Source organism: Osmerus eperlanus, chromosome 14 (genome assembly GCF_963692335.1).
Source record: "Osmerus eperlanus chromosome 14, fOsmEpe2.1, whole genome shotgun sequence".
NCBI classification, from domain to species: Eukaryota; Metazoa; Chordata; class Actinopteri; order Osmeriformes; family Osmeridae; genus Osmerus; species Osmerus eperlanus.
Window position 1 is genome coordinate 14,235,423 of NC_085031.1, and position 17,113 is coordinate 14,252,535.

At 44.3% G+C, this 17,113-nt stretch overlaps 1 protein-coding gene across 1 annotated transcript in view; it reads left to right on the top strand.

The window, feature by feature from the left end:
* Positions 1–14,001: 14,001 nt before the first annotated feature.
* The window catches only part of LOC134033921 (teneurin-3), a 111,538-nt gene continuing 108,426 nt past the window's right edge, over positions 14,002–17,113 (top strand). Inside the window, exon 1 of the mRNA XM_062478204.1 lies at positions 14,002–14,708. The gene's annotated coding sequence lies outside the window, so the exon portion shown is untranslated. The remainder of the gene's footprint in view (positions 14,709–17,113) is intronic.

A 17,113-nucleotide genomic window follows, 5' to 3' on the forward strand; every position in this document is an offset into this window, starting at 1 on the left:
ATACACAAATACATACAGTTTCGCTGTGCAGCTGGTATTGACCATGTTACTCCACACTGTCTGTTGAAATAAATAGACGTTTTTGTCATGGCTGCCTCGGCGCTCGACACAAAATGGACGCCCGCGGGGCGAGGAGAAGCCATGGAAGTGAGTAGGACAGGAGGACACAAGGCAACCATGGGGGGTCTGGGGTTCTTTGTTGCCTATAGACAACCCACCCTCAGCAGATGGAGGTTATCCCTGCCTTCTCAAAGTTAGACACAGATGCTCTGAGAACCTTTTAGTCGACATTTTTGCGTTCGTCGATAACGTAGCTGCTCTTCCTGTGTGTTTCCAGGCCTGACCGTCAAGCACACTCTGAGAGGCGAAAAAACACACCCGTGGATTAGTTTGACTTCCAACTACAATTCCAGTGGCCGCTTTAGTATCTGAAGGATTTGATTGGTCAGATGACATCCCCTGATCCAGGATTCTGACATCCAGGTAAGAGAAAGTCTTTTGTCATTCCTCACACCAGGACGTTTTTTAAACCCGTTTGTATAGAGCCATATTTTCAATTCATAGAGACCAGGCGCAACATTGGCTTAAAGAAAACTGGTTGTATCTGGTTACCGACTTGGTGAAAAAGCATAACCGGGTTCACATAGCAACAGTGACAGCCAATAATCGTTCAGTATGGCGTCGAGGGCACCATGGGAAGAGGTGAGCCCCGTATCTATGTCATATCCTGTCAGACAAACCAGCCAATCATTGGATGACGCACACCGCGGTGTCGCACAGCATATCTCAGAACACCCGTTCACCAGGAAGTTCGTGCCCTCCGAGGCCCAATCAAACGCTGACTTTCTAGCTCTAAACCAATCAGAATGCCCAGGGAAGAAGCTATATTGGGGGTTATTTTGATATTGTACCAAAATACCGTCTTTTCAACCATTCCTTCTCCCCGGGATTCCTCTGGACCAGTCACATTCTGACGTGCTACAGTAAGTCACAATTGCACCCTAGACAGTATAGAGATGTAAGCAGACATGCAAACGCGGATTGTGACACATTTATACCAGAGAGGAGAGAGAAGGATGGAGGGAGAGGGAAGAGAAGGATGGAGAGAAGTGGGATAGAGAATAAATCATACAAAACAGAGTTTAATGGTCTAATGTTGAGGCGTTGTGTTCCACATGAATACAACAATGCAAAGCAAAGAGAGGAAGAGAGAAGGGACGAGAGAAAAAGAACGAGAGAGAGAGAGAGAGAGATGATGTGGGCATGCAGGGGAGGAAAAGAAAAGAAAATATTTTCTCTGTCTGTGTCCCTCCTGGGATGTCAGGGTTGGGTTTGACACTGTCCCATATTTCAGTATGAATAAACTCCCCATCTCCCTACTTCTCTCGTCTTCCGCTTTTCCTTCATATTAACATCCCTACCTACTTCTGTCCTTCCCTACGTTTCCCTACCTTCCTCCCATATTTCCCCCAACGCACCCTACTCCACCTTACCTTACCTACTCCCCCCTCCACCTTACCCTACCTACTCCCCCTTACTCTACCCTCTATCCCCCTCTCCGCCCTGCCTATCTCTCCCTACCCTCTATCCTCCCATCCTCCAGTTCCACCCCCAGCCCCCCTTCCGCTCCTCCTCTCCATTCCAGACGTACAGCTGCACATCTGCAAATGAGGACAGCATGAGCCCCATGCTGTAAAAAAACAACCTTCGCCAGCTGCACACACACAGCTACAGTTAGACAGCCATGATGAAATCCTTTTTACCTCACACAACACCAGACACGCAAGACGTGCAGCCATGTGATTTGAATGCGGACACGTAGTTGAACGAATGGACGTGGGTTCATCGTGGCAGTGAGATCCCAATCAAACACTACCTGTATATCCTCCCTGATCATCCGATTTTGTACCTCTTCATTCACTTCATACCTCTCCATTACCTCCATGGTCATCCACCCAAAACCCGGCATCAGGAGACAGCAGCTTTGGGTTCAGATCGTCAACTATAAGAGGACAAGCGACCGGAGAAGGAGAACAATGGATCAGTCAGGTGGGGCTGGGGTGGAGATGGGGGAAGGAAGGAGGAAAAGAGGGAGGGAGAGATAGAGGGAGGGAGAGGGAAGGAGGTATTACTTCTTTGCTGGTATTATGTTTGTCTCGGTAGTGAGAGGGCCCTAGTTTGAGGAGATAGTACAGGGGCAAATTGCCTTCATGGGGGATAATGGCAGCAGAAGAAAGGTTTGTTTTGATGTAGCGGAGAGAAGAATAGCGGCGGGATGGCAGAGGGGCGAGAGGGAGACTCTGCGTCGGGTGATAACTTCATCTCAGCGTGTGGTCGGACGCGTAGGAGAGAGGGAGCCCGGGGAGTGGGGGATTATGGAGGAGAGGAAAGAGAGAGAGACAGAAAGAGAAAGAGAGAGAGAGGGACACAGAAAGAGAGAGAGAGAGAGATAGACAGAAAGAAAGAGTGGATGGACCACCTGCTGAGTTCCGGGACCAAGGACCAAACTCTCTGATCAGACCTGCTATTGTCTGACTGGCTGCTACCTCGCTACTTTCACTCTCCCTTTCTCTCTCTCCACCTCTCATCTAATTTTCCTTACTCTTCTCTCTCCCACTCTCTCTCTCTCTCTCTCTTTCTCTCCCTCTGCTTACCCTTTCATGGGTATGGATTAGCCAGCAGCCATCTTTTTTTTCTACTTCTTCTTCTTCAGCTTTCTCTCTTGCCCCCCCCCCTCCTTCTACCCCTTGTTCTTCTTAGCTTCTTTTGTCCAGCACCAGAGAGGGATCCATTGGCAATGGGTTGCCATGGCAAGGAACAAGCACAAAGAGCATGACCTATGTGATTGTGCGCTTGTTCCAGCTCCGTCCCTAGTCTCTTCTCACACACATGGACGGAGGGAAGTTAGACAGGAAAACTTCCAAAAAGGCAATTAAAAGATAATTATCTGTAGAGAACGGGTTAAAATCTGTCGCCTAAAAAGCCTGTGTTTCTCTGTCTCTCCCGCTCTTTGTGAAGTGTGAGAGACGGTTTGTCAGAGAAAAAATACGAAGAAAAAAAAAAAAAGAGTGAGAGAAGAGAGCGAAAAAAGAGAAGAAAGGGAGGAGGACCCTCCTGCTGTGTAACTGCCTCATGTGCTGGTGTTTTCATCATGAGAGGAGTAGAGGAGTCACCTTCCTCTGTGAGAGAGGAGTAGAGGAGCGGTGGAGAGGGAGGGAGGGAGGCATGGAGGAGTAGGTTGAGGCAGAGTTCATCACCCTCCAGCCCTCGCCTCGTCCCACTCTTGCCCTTCTGAACCTCGCTCTCACGGATGAAGGTCACTTCTCAAGCCCTCCTCTTCCTCCTCTTCCCTTCTGGTCCGAGCGATTTTCCATACCTGCTGTGTTTCTCTTTAGGAACCAATCAGAAGCACACACACACACTCACATACACACACACCACACCGCATACATGATTGACAGGGTTCACATGTATTACGTGTATTATATCAATAAAGTGCATTATGAATAATATTATTGTGGTATTTTGCCTAGGAGCTAATGAAGTGCTCACCAATTGTTGATAGCTATAACCCTCACCTATGCCCCCCACCACACACACACACACACACACACACACACACACACGTACAAACACACACCTTTAGTGGTCATATCCCTGCCAGTTCTAAACTGCCAAGCTTCCAGGAAGCCTTATCCATTGTGCTCTAATACAACATTACATCACTGCACCACACTCACAAACACACACACACATGCACACACAGTTACAGATCTAGACTGATGTCTCAGAACTGCACCCTGATGGAATCACTCTCGCAGTAATGCACTCTTGAGAACCAAGTGCACACACACACACACACACACAAACACTCAAATAAATGTGTCATCAGATTAGCGTGTATTAAACGTTACACCAGTAGAGAGAGTAGGTAGAGAGTTTATTGGGTTAAAGTTGTAATGATTTAAATAATGTGCACGTGTAGTTAGATGCTGCTTAATGATATGTTCAAACTGAACTTTATTAATTGCTGTGGTGAATGGACTCAATAGTTGTCCATGACAGGACACCACAATGACATGAGGCCTTAGTGACCGGGCGCCACAGTGACATGAAGCCTTAGTGACCGGGCGCCACGGTGACAAGGCGATAGGACTGGTCTTGTCTCTTCCTGCCATCCTTGTTGTGGTGGGACTCTCTGGGTTTAATACGGAGGGTAATATGAACCTACTGTGTGAGATGAATTCATCACAGTAATGATTATCATCATGGCTTCCCAGCACAGCCTCTGCATGCTCAGCCTCAGGTTTAACAGGGTCTGCCTGTGGTTTTAGTTCAATATTTAGTATATTATTTTTTATAATATTCATAATATCATAATACTATTTATTATGTCTTTCAATTGGATTAGTCAAGGCATCGAGTCGAGATTAACGTACGTGCATGTTAGATATTTGTAAATGTGAAGTAAACCCTAATATTGCTCTGGATAAGAGTGTCTGCTAAATGACTAAATGTAATATTATTATTATTATTATTATTATTTTGGTTGTGTGTGTGTGTGTATGTGTGTGTGTGTGTGTGTGTGGGGGGGGGGGGGGTTCAAGGCATTGACATGAATACACAGTCATGTCAGATGTCTGTAGATATATAATATACTTATACTTTAAACTATTAAACTGTTCTGCTCATCTCAGTCTATTAAAGGCTTTTCCAGTCAGAGCTTCTGGTGCGTGTGTCACACTACGTCCTCAAGTTGATGTTAAATAAGATTGTTGACAGGTCTGTGTTACAGTCCATGAGTGTGAACAGCGATATATATATAAAAAAAAGAAGTCATTTTCACTTTACAGTCAGTTGGTGGCACATGTAGTATCTTTGCTCATTTTGCTGCTATGAAATGTCTCAGACAATCTTCCAGGACCGGAAGATTGTCATTTTTTTCTCTAAAACACTATTTGCCCCGTCCCCAGACATACGGTTTTGTGAACACATCATTTCATTGTCTCATGACTCGCATCGCTTCACCATACGGATATTTTAGTCAAGAATGCTTGTAGAAAAAAAAGAGAACAAAATCATAAAAATGAACAGAAACACAAATAGATCTGAGAAAGTCATGAATATGTATGTTCTGACCACAGTTATTCAGATTTATCAACTCTGTATTGGCATCTGAAAGGTCGCTGGGTCTTCATAGACCTGAACCCAGTGAAAAGCACAATTCCTTTATTTGCTTTTTATGCTTCTCTTAATCACAGCTCTGCTCCCTGAAGTGGTCCAGTGTTCTGATTGGTTCTGACAGAACTTATGGAAATGCGAGTCTGCTGATTGGTGACCTTTAGGACGGTGTCCCCTTAGGACCCACCAATCACAAAGCAGCGGGCTCAGACCTGTCAGTGCGTGTCATGTCACCCCTTGTCTGCCTGCACGCACACAGATGCCACACACACATATATCACTCCGGTCAGTACCACCACCCCCACCACCACCACCACCCCCACCACCTCCATCACCCCCACCACCCCCACCACCACCACCACCCCCACCACCTCCATCACCCCCACCACCCCCACCACCACCCCCACCACCTCCATCACCCCCACCACCACCCCCACCAGCCTAACCACCTCCATCACCCCCACCACCCCCACCACCACCACCACCCCCACCACCTCCATCACCCCCACCACCCCCACCACCACCCCCACCACCTCCATCACCCCCACCACCACCCCCACCAGCCTAACCACCTCCATCACCCCCACCACCCCCACCACCACCACCACCCCCACCACCTCCATCACCCCCACCACCCCCACCACCACCCCCACCACCTCCATCACCCCCACCACCACCCCCACCAGCCTAACCACCTCCAACTCCACCACCATTCCACCTCCTTCCCTCAAATCTGTAAAGCATCTCTGGAAAATATTTAACCTTATCACACCTGCACTGGGCACAGAGCTAATATTAGATCATATGATAGAGCTACACACTAGCCTAGCCCATTTCTTCAATGTGTGTGATGATAATGAAGGTAAAGCTAATGGAAAGACATTGTTTGGGTTTCACGTGAGGGCTTTACCCTGCCATTTGTGATTAGGTCAGTTACAACAGGCGCCAGGCGTGATTAGCCTATCAATGCTAACGTTGCATGTGCCCGACATTACACAACCACATCTGTTTCCAAAGGTGTTGAAATGTGTGTGGTCTTTGTGTGCATGCATGAGATTGTGTAGGTGTGTGTTTGTCTGTATGTGCTTGTGGGCTGTGTGTGTGTGTAGAGTATGTATGTGTGTGTGTGTGTGTGTGTGTGTGTGTGTGTGTGTGTGTGTGTGTGTGTGTGTGACAGTTGGAGGTGAGAGAGGAGAGAGCTAAGCCTTGTTCCAGGGTGTGATGAACGGACAGCCTCAGGCCGACACACGGTTCACTCTTATTCGTTAAATAACTGAAGTTACAAAGTTCACACACTTAAAAAACGTAAGTAAAAAAATAAGTACAACCAAGCCCAGTTTTAGCTCATTATTACATTATTACAAATCACTTGAAAAATAACTAAGTATCAATTAAAACAGAACTCAGACTTGCTGCCACAACAGAGGTTTTGATCCCACAAAACCACCACAGCAGTCTCCTGTCTGAGACTCTTTTAGAGTGACAGCAATGAGCTGTAGTGAGTTCCCTCCACAACACAGACAAGACCTTTACCCCTCCAAACCTTCCTCGCTTCCAAAAGCACCCTCCATTTTAAATCTGTCACACAGGAACGCCGGCAGACTGGTTCCAGCGAGGAAATGGCGCTTCAGAAGGCTTCCTTCACCCCCCGTCTCTCTCTATTCTCTTTTCTTCAATTGTTTATTTTATTTATTGATATTTTTCTGGACATTATTTATTGGGTCTCAAATAGACGGCACCAGCCTGGACCACAACAAGCGTCTGTTGCATCAAATAATCCATATATCGTCATGGAGATATTTACCTGTATCAGGTTCACCAGCGATGCCTGTGTGCCCAGGGCCGGACTGACACACACACACAGAAGGGCACACACATGCACACTTAGTACCCGCTGATGTCCTACTATAAATACAGACCTAGCTGAAGATAGGTAATCTGACACTAATTCTCATGTTGCTATTGGCAACTGGGAGACATGGGTTATTTTCCACCTGGTAAAATCTTGTTTAGTTAAACATTTGAGATAAGCACAGACCCGGACTTCTCAATCTAACTTCAATCTTTCAAATAAATGTTTATAAAATAAGCTATTTATAAACATAAGACTTTTTCTCAACAGTCTCAACATTTGCACAACTTTTTATAAATAAAAGTAGTCTGTGTGCGCATGTTTGTGTGAGTGTGTAAGTGTGTGTGGAGCCACACAATTCATCTCTCATGTTTCTGCTATTTCTGAACCACAGAAAGACATGACATCACCAAACCCAGTCCACATACCTGCAACTGATTAGAGGATTGATATAGAACCACACATACACACATAAAGTTCTGCGAAAGCAGATGTGTTTTAAATGATCCTCTTGTTTTAGATTTTACAGCAACCTGCTGGTCTCTTGTTTGGATTTAAATGGATCCAAACATGTTTAGAAACAATGTGTTCTTTCTTTTATCTGTCCTTGCCCGGTTTTACTCCCTCTCTCTCTCTGCTTCTTTTTGACACGCTTATTTACTGCCTCACTTGTTTCTGATGATACAACAACATTAAGGAACTATTTATGTGTGTTCTCTATGTTTCCTTGACCGTTTCCCATCATAACTGTGTTTGCAGATGGATATAGACTGGATTTGAGCAGCAGTGATAACATATGAATAAAATTACGAAAAATACCAAATGTGATCCGCTGCAGGCAACTCAAATAGCGTCATGTTTTTCCAAGGCTGTTTTTATTTCATTACTTTGTTGGTATTTCTCAAGTTTTTCATGCCAGTTGACGTGTGAATGCGTGGCATTGGCAGGATACTGATAAACAATAAGCAATCAGTAATCAGTTATCAATAGCCCCAACAGTACTTTTAATCATGGCACAAAAGTTGTCAGTCCATCCACATGAAAACATCTAGTTTTCTTAGAACTCCAGACAACTCAATGCAAAAAAGTAAAGATAGTCTTAATTGCCATGCAAAGAAGGAGATGAAAGGCATGCGACACACCAGTTTAATACAACAGTTCAACACAGCTATACAGTATGTATGCACAATTAAGCGATTTATAAGTAATAAAGTGAAAAAGAATCTGGGTTCTGGAGGTTGGGTGGGTGTCGTTAGTCCTACAGACCACTGCCAACTCTGTGGAGATGTGAGAGTTGTGCAGTATATCCAGTTGGGCTCCGATAAGAACAATTGTTTAAACCTGTGGAACAACAGGATACAGACTGCAGCTACACTAAAACAAAACCAATACAATCAGCACAAATGAGCGCTGGTGGGGATTTATTTTGTTGGACAAATTTAAGTTTGAGCTCTCACTGGAAGCATCAAGTGTCTAGTCACAGGGCCTAGTCTGGTGTCTAGTCACAGGGCCTAGTCTGGTGTCTAGTCACAGGGCCTAGTCTGGTGTCTAGTCACAGGGCCTAGTCTGGTGTCTAGTCACAGGGCCTAGTCTGGTGTCTAGTCACAGGGCCTAGTCTGGTGTCTAGTCACAGGGCCTAGTCTGGTGTCTAGTCACAGGGCCTAGTCTGGTGTCAAGTCAAAGGGCCTAGTCTGGTGTCTAGTCACAGGGCCTAGTCTGGTGTCTAGTCACAGGGCCTAGTCTGGTGTCAAGTCAAAGGGCCTACTCACAGCTGTTTGTGACCCGCATTTCAGAGACCCCATCATTGTGGGCCGCCACAGTGCGTGCGTGCTCCTGGCAGCTGATGTGCATAGCTGAAACAGAGGGAGATGAGGAGGAGGGGTGGAGGGGCAGTGTTTCCGGAGCTCATTTCCTGTGTTTAGTCTGGGTGTCCATACAGCAGCAGGAGCTCCGTGCTCCGTCTCCGAGTCCTCCCGTCGCCTCACAGGCAGGCTGTATGTGAAGACATAGGTAAAGAGAGACAGGGGTTAAGTTGAGAGAAAAGGGGAAGAGATGTGGAGAGGAGAGAGATAGAGGAGACGAGAGACAGTCTCATCATACAGAGGAGGCCACAGCTGATATATGGAGGTCTGGTGTCACTTTGAAAGTGTGGAAGAAATTGCGATTTCCGGTGTGCTTACATTATTCACTAATCAATATAACTAGTCATTGGATACTAGTTAGTATGTTCTCATGTAAGCTTGCTATTAATAAGAGTAGATGGTGTCTATGTGTCAGGGTTAATAGATGTTCGTGATCAGGAGAAAGTACTGGGTAAACGTCCTTGGTCATGACTACTAGGAGAGCTGCAACTATGAACTCTCTAGTCTGAGAGTTGTCATGTGTTGGGAGCAGTGAATCTCTTCCTCTGAGACTGTTGTAACGTCATTACTGCCTGACTGTCACTATCTATGTTTACATTCCTGTGCCCTATAAAAGATGGTCCTCCGGCTTTCAGAGCGGAGAGAGACATGATTGAGACCTAAGCCTGGTGTTGTGTGGTCATTTATTGTCAGAGGTCTGGTTTTCTCTCCCAATCTGCAGATTGATAATACTTATTAAAATCCAGAACTCAACTGAACTTAGTCACTCCGTTTATGAAGAGACGGACAAAACACTTTCTTCATCAAAAGAGCACAGAGGGAATAAACAGAAATAATCCATCACGCACCCCCTTATATCCCCTGTTGGAACCTACTGTACTGTAGCAACTAGATAGCTAGGCATTAGGTTAACAAGCTGTGGCTGCAATGTAGCTAACACACTGTATTTACATGCTGTACTATGCAGAGGAGGGGCGAGGGCAGGGGCTGTCCTGGGGGCGGGGGGGAGAGTGAGAGAGGTAGAGGTAGAGAGTGTTGATGACATTGACTCGTCCTAACACTTCACCAGTCATGTGAAAGATGCCTCTGCAGCAGGGGAGGAGGGACTGTCACTGTGTGTGTGTGTGTGTGTGTGTGTGTGTGTGCACGTGTGTGCGTGTGTGTGTATGTGTGTGTGTGTGTGTGCGTGTGTGTGTATGTGTCACACATTAGATATGCCATAGATTACCACTCCCCCTCAGTGTGGGAGCCAGCAGAAGACAGGAGGAGAGAGAGGGATCGTGTTTGGACATGTTAGCATAAGTATGCCACTGTGTGTGTGTGTGTGTGTATAATATATCTGTGTATTTTGTGCAGCCTGTGAATATGTTAGTGTACCTGAGTGTTTGCATAAGACTATGCATCCCTTGCCTGCCTGCCTGTCTGTCACTACTCTATACACACACACACACACACACTCACAGCTCCCCTGTGTCCAGTAGCCAGTCCATGTTCTCTGTTCCGTGTAGGAAGAGGACAGGCGTGTACCGGCGCGTGGCGACCTGCAATGCATGTGTGTGTGTATGTGTGAATGTGTGTGTGTGTGTGTCATATTTCCCTAGAGGTATAACTGTACAGCAGCCCTCTCCCTCTGGGACTGGTCTACCTACTGGAACAAACATATGCTCCTCTCAGGTCAGCTCACACAGCGCAGAGTCATGCCCCCAGCCTTCAGCCAGACACACTTCCAGGACCAGTATACGTCCTGGGTTATCTCCCTGAGCACACAACCCAACAGTCTACACAGTGCTGTTCATGGTGCCTGCACTGGGACCAGACTATGTACTGGAACCGAGACCTTGATTCCTTCAGTACGAGGTTGCTGTGGGACTGGTCTATGTACTGGAACCAGCACATGTCACTGTCTGCCTGTCTGTGGGTCTCTCCCGGGGGTTGTCTGTCTGTCTCTCTGTCCGTTTCTCTTTCTTGGTTTCTCTGTGGGGGAATAAATCTACATCGTTTTGGTTGAAAAATATCCCCCAAGATGTGGGGAGTGCGTGCGTGTACGTGTGTGTGTGTGTGTGTGGTTTTGACAGAAAAAGTAAAGACCAGCGTGAGAGAGTTACGAGAAGGTTTAGGGAAGGAGCATGACAAAAGGGAAAAATAGCTTTTTATTTCATAAAGCCCGTACACATCCTCCCACTCCCCCTCCGGCTGCAGTCCCTGCTAGGTTCAGGGTTGGATTAAAACGAGGTTGAAAAGACAGAGATGATGTCGACACCCTGCCAGGGTGGAACTGTTGTATCTTGATATTTTTCTCATATCTCGTTTCATTTTCACAGCATGATTGATCAATTATTGAAATAATTTTTCTGACCTAGAACATTAAGAACAAGTTAGACATAAAAAATTCAAAGTTTTTTGTTGCTGAATATTTATTTTACTCCCAAAAAAGGCTTTAATCAAGGCTGTGATAATGACACTGTCCTATATGTTATAAGGTTTTATCAGTAGTTTCAGCAAGTGATATTAAAACATTATTATTATAACAGTCAGCATCTTGGTTGTGCTATTCAAAGAGAAAATTATTCCGCATTAAAACATAGGGGGGAAAACTAACAAAATAGAACTTCAAAGGTAAAATGTGTGGCATTGATATTTTGGAAGTAAAAAAACAAAACAATCAATGAGTAGAAAATACTGAGCCAGTTTCAAACGCTTCAGACTGGGTTTCCCCACTGTGAAAATGCTAACTATTACCCTCCCACACACACTCTCCCCTCAATGTGTTACTATCTCCCCCTCTGCTCTCCTCCCCCTGTGGGTTGTTACGCTGTCTTTACACGCCCTGGTTTCCAACGACAACCGCCTTTTCAAGTTTTTTTTTCTTTTATAAATGAATAATACATCCAAGGAAATAAAAGACACAAGCTGAGTTTTTAAAATAATAAACCATGAATTCAGCAATAAAATCAGTAAATAAAATATAACAAAAGACAAAGAAAATAAATAAAATGCTAACAAAAATACACAAAATATGTTTTGGGGTATTAATTCTTCTAAATCTCATAAAAACATTAACAGTAATACACATATATCATTATGTAGCTTTACACCTTACCTATTTATTGTATTCCAATTATTTATAAATTAAAAAAAAATGAACTGGAGAAGAACGTCTATTCTGCATGTCCGTGTGTGTGTGTGGTTAACCTCCCTGTTCTGACATGGCTACAGGAAGTGTTATCTTTTCAAATGGACTGTTTCCAGCCCAGGCCATGTCTCATACTAGGCCGTGACACTGGTTAGGATGGTACAATCAATCCTAATGTTACTCAGCCATGTCTCCACACACGCACAAACACACACACGCGCGCACACACACACACACATAGGAATGGGTTGGAACACGATGGACATGCACATTCTCTCTCTTTCTGTCTTACCACACACTCACGTACCCCACAGGCACAGGCTGAGTGGCTAGTTTTGGTGCAAGGCTGTGCCTCTCTCCAGCCTACTCCTTTCATTCCTTCTCCTCTCCCTCTTCCACTCCTGTCTAGCCTACCCAAGAGTAAGAGTAGATTAAGAGGTGTCTTCACCGGTAAAGGTTCTTTCTCTTTCTCTCTTGTTCTCATTCTCTGAGGGGGGACTTTATAAGGTGGTAAGGGCAAAGCTTGTTAAAACTTTAGGAGCAGGCCATGTCTCCTCACTGGTATTTCTTGCTGTATTTGTTTGTGTATCTGAGTGTGTGTGTGTGTGTGTGTGTGTGTGTGTGTGTGTGTGTGTGTGTGTGTGTGTGTGTGTGTGTGTGTGTGTGTGTGTGTGTGTGCATGCACATGTGTAGGTCTGCAAGGTCGTAATAGCCTGAACCAGGTTTTCAGTTTCATGAGCTCCAGTAAAAACATGATCAGGTTCTTGTAGTCCTGGGAAGGCAAACACACACACACACACACACACAGATGTCCATACACACAAACACACATACAGTGTTGCAACATAACCATTCATGCATGTCAGCTCACCTCTACAGTCTTTCATAGTGCTGCTGGTAAGATCATATGATAGATAGTCCAATAGACCGATAGACTGATAGACCAATAGACCGATAGACTGATAGACCAATAGATAAACAGACAGACAGACAGTGTGAATTACGCGGGGGTTTGACCCCCTTAATTAAGACTTGGACCCCCCCAAAAGAGGTAAAAACAACAGGTCGGGGGGGTCGATACATTTATATATTGTGCTTACCTGTAATCGTAAATATTACTTTACGCCCTGGAGTAGAAGTTGACCCCCCCCATTGTCATTGTATAATTCGCACTCTGCAGACATTCAGATAGATACATAGATAGATACATAGATAGATAGTTGGTATTGGAGCATGGATGAGACACAGTACCACTGGGGAAGTCTAGCCCACAGGTGAGGGGCTTTAGACTCCTGTACATAATTATGATTTATTATATACATACATATACCATACAGTGTACGTATATGTAGGCGTACAATATAGTCCTATACAATTATAACTGAGATTTTTTTTTTGAATCGATACACACTTTTTTTGTATTTCTCATTTATATTAATTTTATTTTAATCAAAGTGTTGATTGTAAAGAGTAGGCCAGCATGTACTCACACCTTGATTTGATCTGGCAGTGATAGCTGTACTATCGCAGGAGTACCGCAGTTTCGTTTAAATACTTGAAATAATTATATTAAATTATAGTTGACCTGCCTACTGCACAATCCTAAAATTTGAAGCTATAATTTCCATACAATTTGCCTACAAGGACGCCACTTGTCCACTTGTCACCGTTTAAACTTATATCCTAAATATGGGCCATAGGAAGCCTATAGGTTAGTAGCCTATGTCCTCTACTGCTGATTGCCCCGGTGATGGTAGCTTACTAGCCAATACAATTTAGGAGTCTACTGTCCCTACACGTGCCAAAATCTCCCAACGGTAGCTAATGAAGCCTTAAAACCCATTAACTTTCTGTGTAATCTGCCTCTCGCAGATGTCTTCATCAACGGCGACGAGCAGCTAAGAAGTCATTCATCACAATACGGGCGCCAGCCATGGGTGACCCGTAAATGATTACCGATATAGTACTAGATAGACGTAAGCAACTGACAGCGCAGCAGGGGGAACGGTGGAACCCTACATCTCCCGGTGATGAAAAAGGGAAAGACGCTTTACCGCTCACACTGGGCACACAGCGCTACTGGAGCGGTTTAGTGACCGTCACTTTGCTTTGGAAATCGGTGACTCACTTCGTGACTCGGGACAGACACTGAGAGAGGGAGATATGGTGCTTTCCTATCGTTCTGATTGAATCGCAGAGAGTGAACGGCGGCGGCGGTGGTCGTTAACGGAGGCAGATTGCCGTTTGTAACTCGATCTCCCTCTGTTTTCGTTAGTCGGCGGTTGGTAGGGTCCTCATCAGTTACACATGTGTGTCTGTCACTTCTAGCGCGCTCCGTCCGCAAGTCCTACGCTTCCATTGCGCTGTCCTCTGTCGCAAGCGGTCACCGCGAACCTTTTCTCTCTCGCCTCTGAGAAATCTGTCAACGGAACGACGACACCACCACAGTTCCTCATCTTTTCTTTACACAATCCGTTCAGCTACGGGACTATAACGTTTTGATAAAGATCTGGAGTGATACTGTAATAGCGGAAGACTTTGTTTCATTACTGCACACTTTTACTATTTCATTCAGAAAACCAAACGACGACGTCGCGGTATTGCCTAGAAGTTGAACCCTCCTCTGGTGAAGTTTTGACAGCGGTTCTGGAGAATGGAATGCTAAACAACACAACACCAGGTAAGAGACATATCTATTTAGTTTTGTATAGGCTATTACAAACTGTATCAACGACACAAATGTGACATAAAAATGTCAAAAGTAACGACAGATGCTCTTCAGTTTTGCGTTTATACATGCGCAAATGTCAGGAATATGTTCTTTGGGACAAACTAAGAACACCAAACAAACACGGACTTTGTTGAAGTTGATTGCATAGGCTAGTATGTTTTAAGCAAACACTATTTAAAGTGTGAAACGTAACGGGTATTTTGGTCGTTATTTTGTATGTAGCGTTTTGTCTGTAAGGCTGTTGCCTGCTGTTAAAAGTTCACTGTCCTCTGAGCACCTGCACCGCATTAGCAAAAATATACGCTTTCAACAGGGAAATAATGGCATTTTTGCCTGCCTTCTTGTCTCTACTTTAGTTTAATTAAAGCCGTTTACTGTTTTTACGTGTTTTTTTGTTTTTGTTTGTTTCAACCTTGACAGGATTGTTTGTTGACTTGGCCTATTTAAGTTGAAGGTAAAAAAAAAAATCTCATTCAACTTTTTGAAGAGTGCTAGCCTCACTTCACAATGATACTAATAGGCTACTTGAGCAAAAATGATGTGCTACAACCACTGTAATTTAGCCTATGCATCCCATTATGTGGCTTTATGTGTCTGTGCGATTGACTGTGTTGTATCCGGAAACACGCAAAATAATAATTGATGGTCTACTTTTGGGATAACAACTGTGGACTGCATGGTTCCGTGTTTGCGTACTATAAAACGAGATTCCGCACGTTTTATCCAGCCGTTTTTTCTCCCTTAAGCTTTGTCAAACGGGAACGGTGTCAACGACGTGACTTCACCAGGAGAGCTTATACGTTGAACGGGTTTAGGGTTCCGTTCCTTAATGCAGCCAGTATTTCATTGTCACCATGTGCCGTGGTCGCTTGTGTGCTGATAGTGTGTCGGTGATACGTTGTGTGATATCCTCTTTGCTCCAGTGTATACAGTAGGGCTAGCCTACATGACCGAGATGCCCCGGGATCTACTGTACCCGGTACCCGTTGATTAAACACGGCGTGCTAGGCAACGGAAATAATTATATAATTTCAAACCTATTTATTGTCATAATATAAATGACGCTTTATCGTTAGAAGGCCGATGCATGCACTTTGTTAGATTGGTGTTATCGGAGCTTGATGATCTTTCTGTTGGTTTCAAGCATAGGACACGTTTTCACAGAATGAGCGTGGTTATTTAAGGAACATTTATTTTTGTTACAAAAACATAGGCCTAGACTGGTCTAGTGAAATAACAAAGACCACGAAACGAGCCTATGTAGAATATAAAAAATATATATATATTTAAAGGCATTTTAGGATAATGGGCCTAGATTGATGCTATTCAGTTTATCCTTATTTGAACTTGGAAATATATGTATGGAATTGTCATGCACTTAGTCAATATTTTTAGAATAATAATTATTTCAATAATTAATGGTTGTAGAACTAATTTAATTTTTGCCTGCATGTCCTGGCCCTTGTATACAGTTTACAGTCAACATTTGTATGTGTATATATACATATATATTGTGTACTGTGTGTTGGATGCAGTCAATAGATCGATCAGTCAATCAAAGACAATGTGTTAGCAGTAGAGTAGATGATAGCCTTGGTAGACCCTCAATATAGACAGGGGAGTACAGTTGCCTGTACTGTGCATGTAATCATGTCCATGGTGAGGAGAATCGGGACTATAATCTATTCACAATGAGAGAGAGAGAGACAGACAGAGAGAGGGGGGGAGAGAGAGAGGGATAAAGAAAGGGGAGTGAGAAAGATAGGAGAGATAGACAGACAGAGCAGAGATGGAACGTTATAGAGAAATAGTTATCGATTTATAGTTATAACTAAAATAATGTATGTAGGCTATGAATATGTCATAGCTAATATGTACATACACACCCCTGGATGAAACACTTTGTGGTTGAAACATTGGCCGGGTTTCCCAGATTCGTTAAGAAGCTCTTAACGCTAAGAGCTTCAGAACGCTCCTAAGAAGCTCTTAGCGTTAAGAGCTTCTTAACGAATCTGGGAAACCCGGCCATCGTCAGTCCTGTATGCGCACTTTTCATGCTATTTCCTTTACGATGTGACTATCAAGTGTGGGGATCTTAACCTGAGACCAGGTGTAGCTCGATGATTTTTATCTACCTCATGAGAGAGAAGACGTTAACATCCTTGTCACATGCACTACAACATTTTAAATGAATACATCGTTCTCAATACTCCTCCCTGATTATTTTGTTGTCATGAGACTTACTTCTAGTCTACTATTTAGAAAGAGAGAGTGACACCGAAGGTGTATTGTGTATAGTTGGCAGTAACCTTGGTTGTGTTAGTGCTGGTCCGTAGTGTTCTGAAAAGCATAGG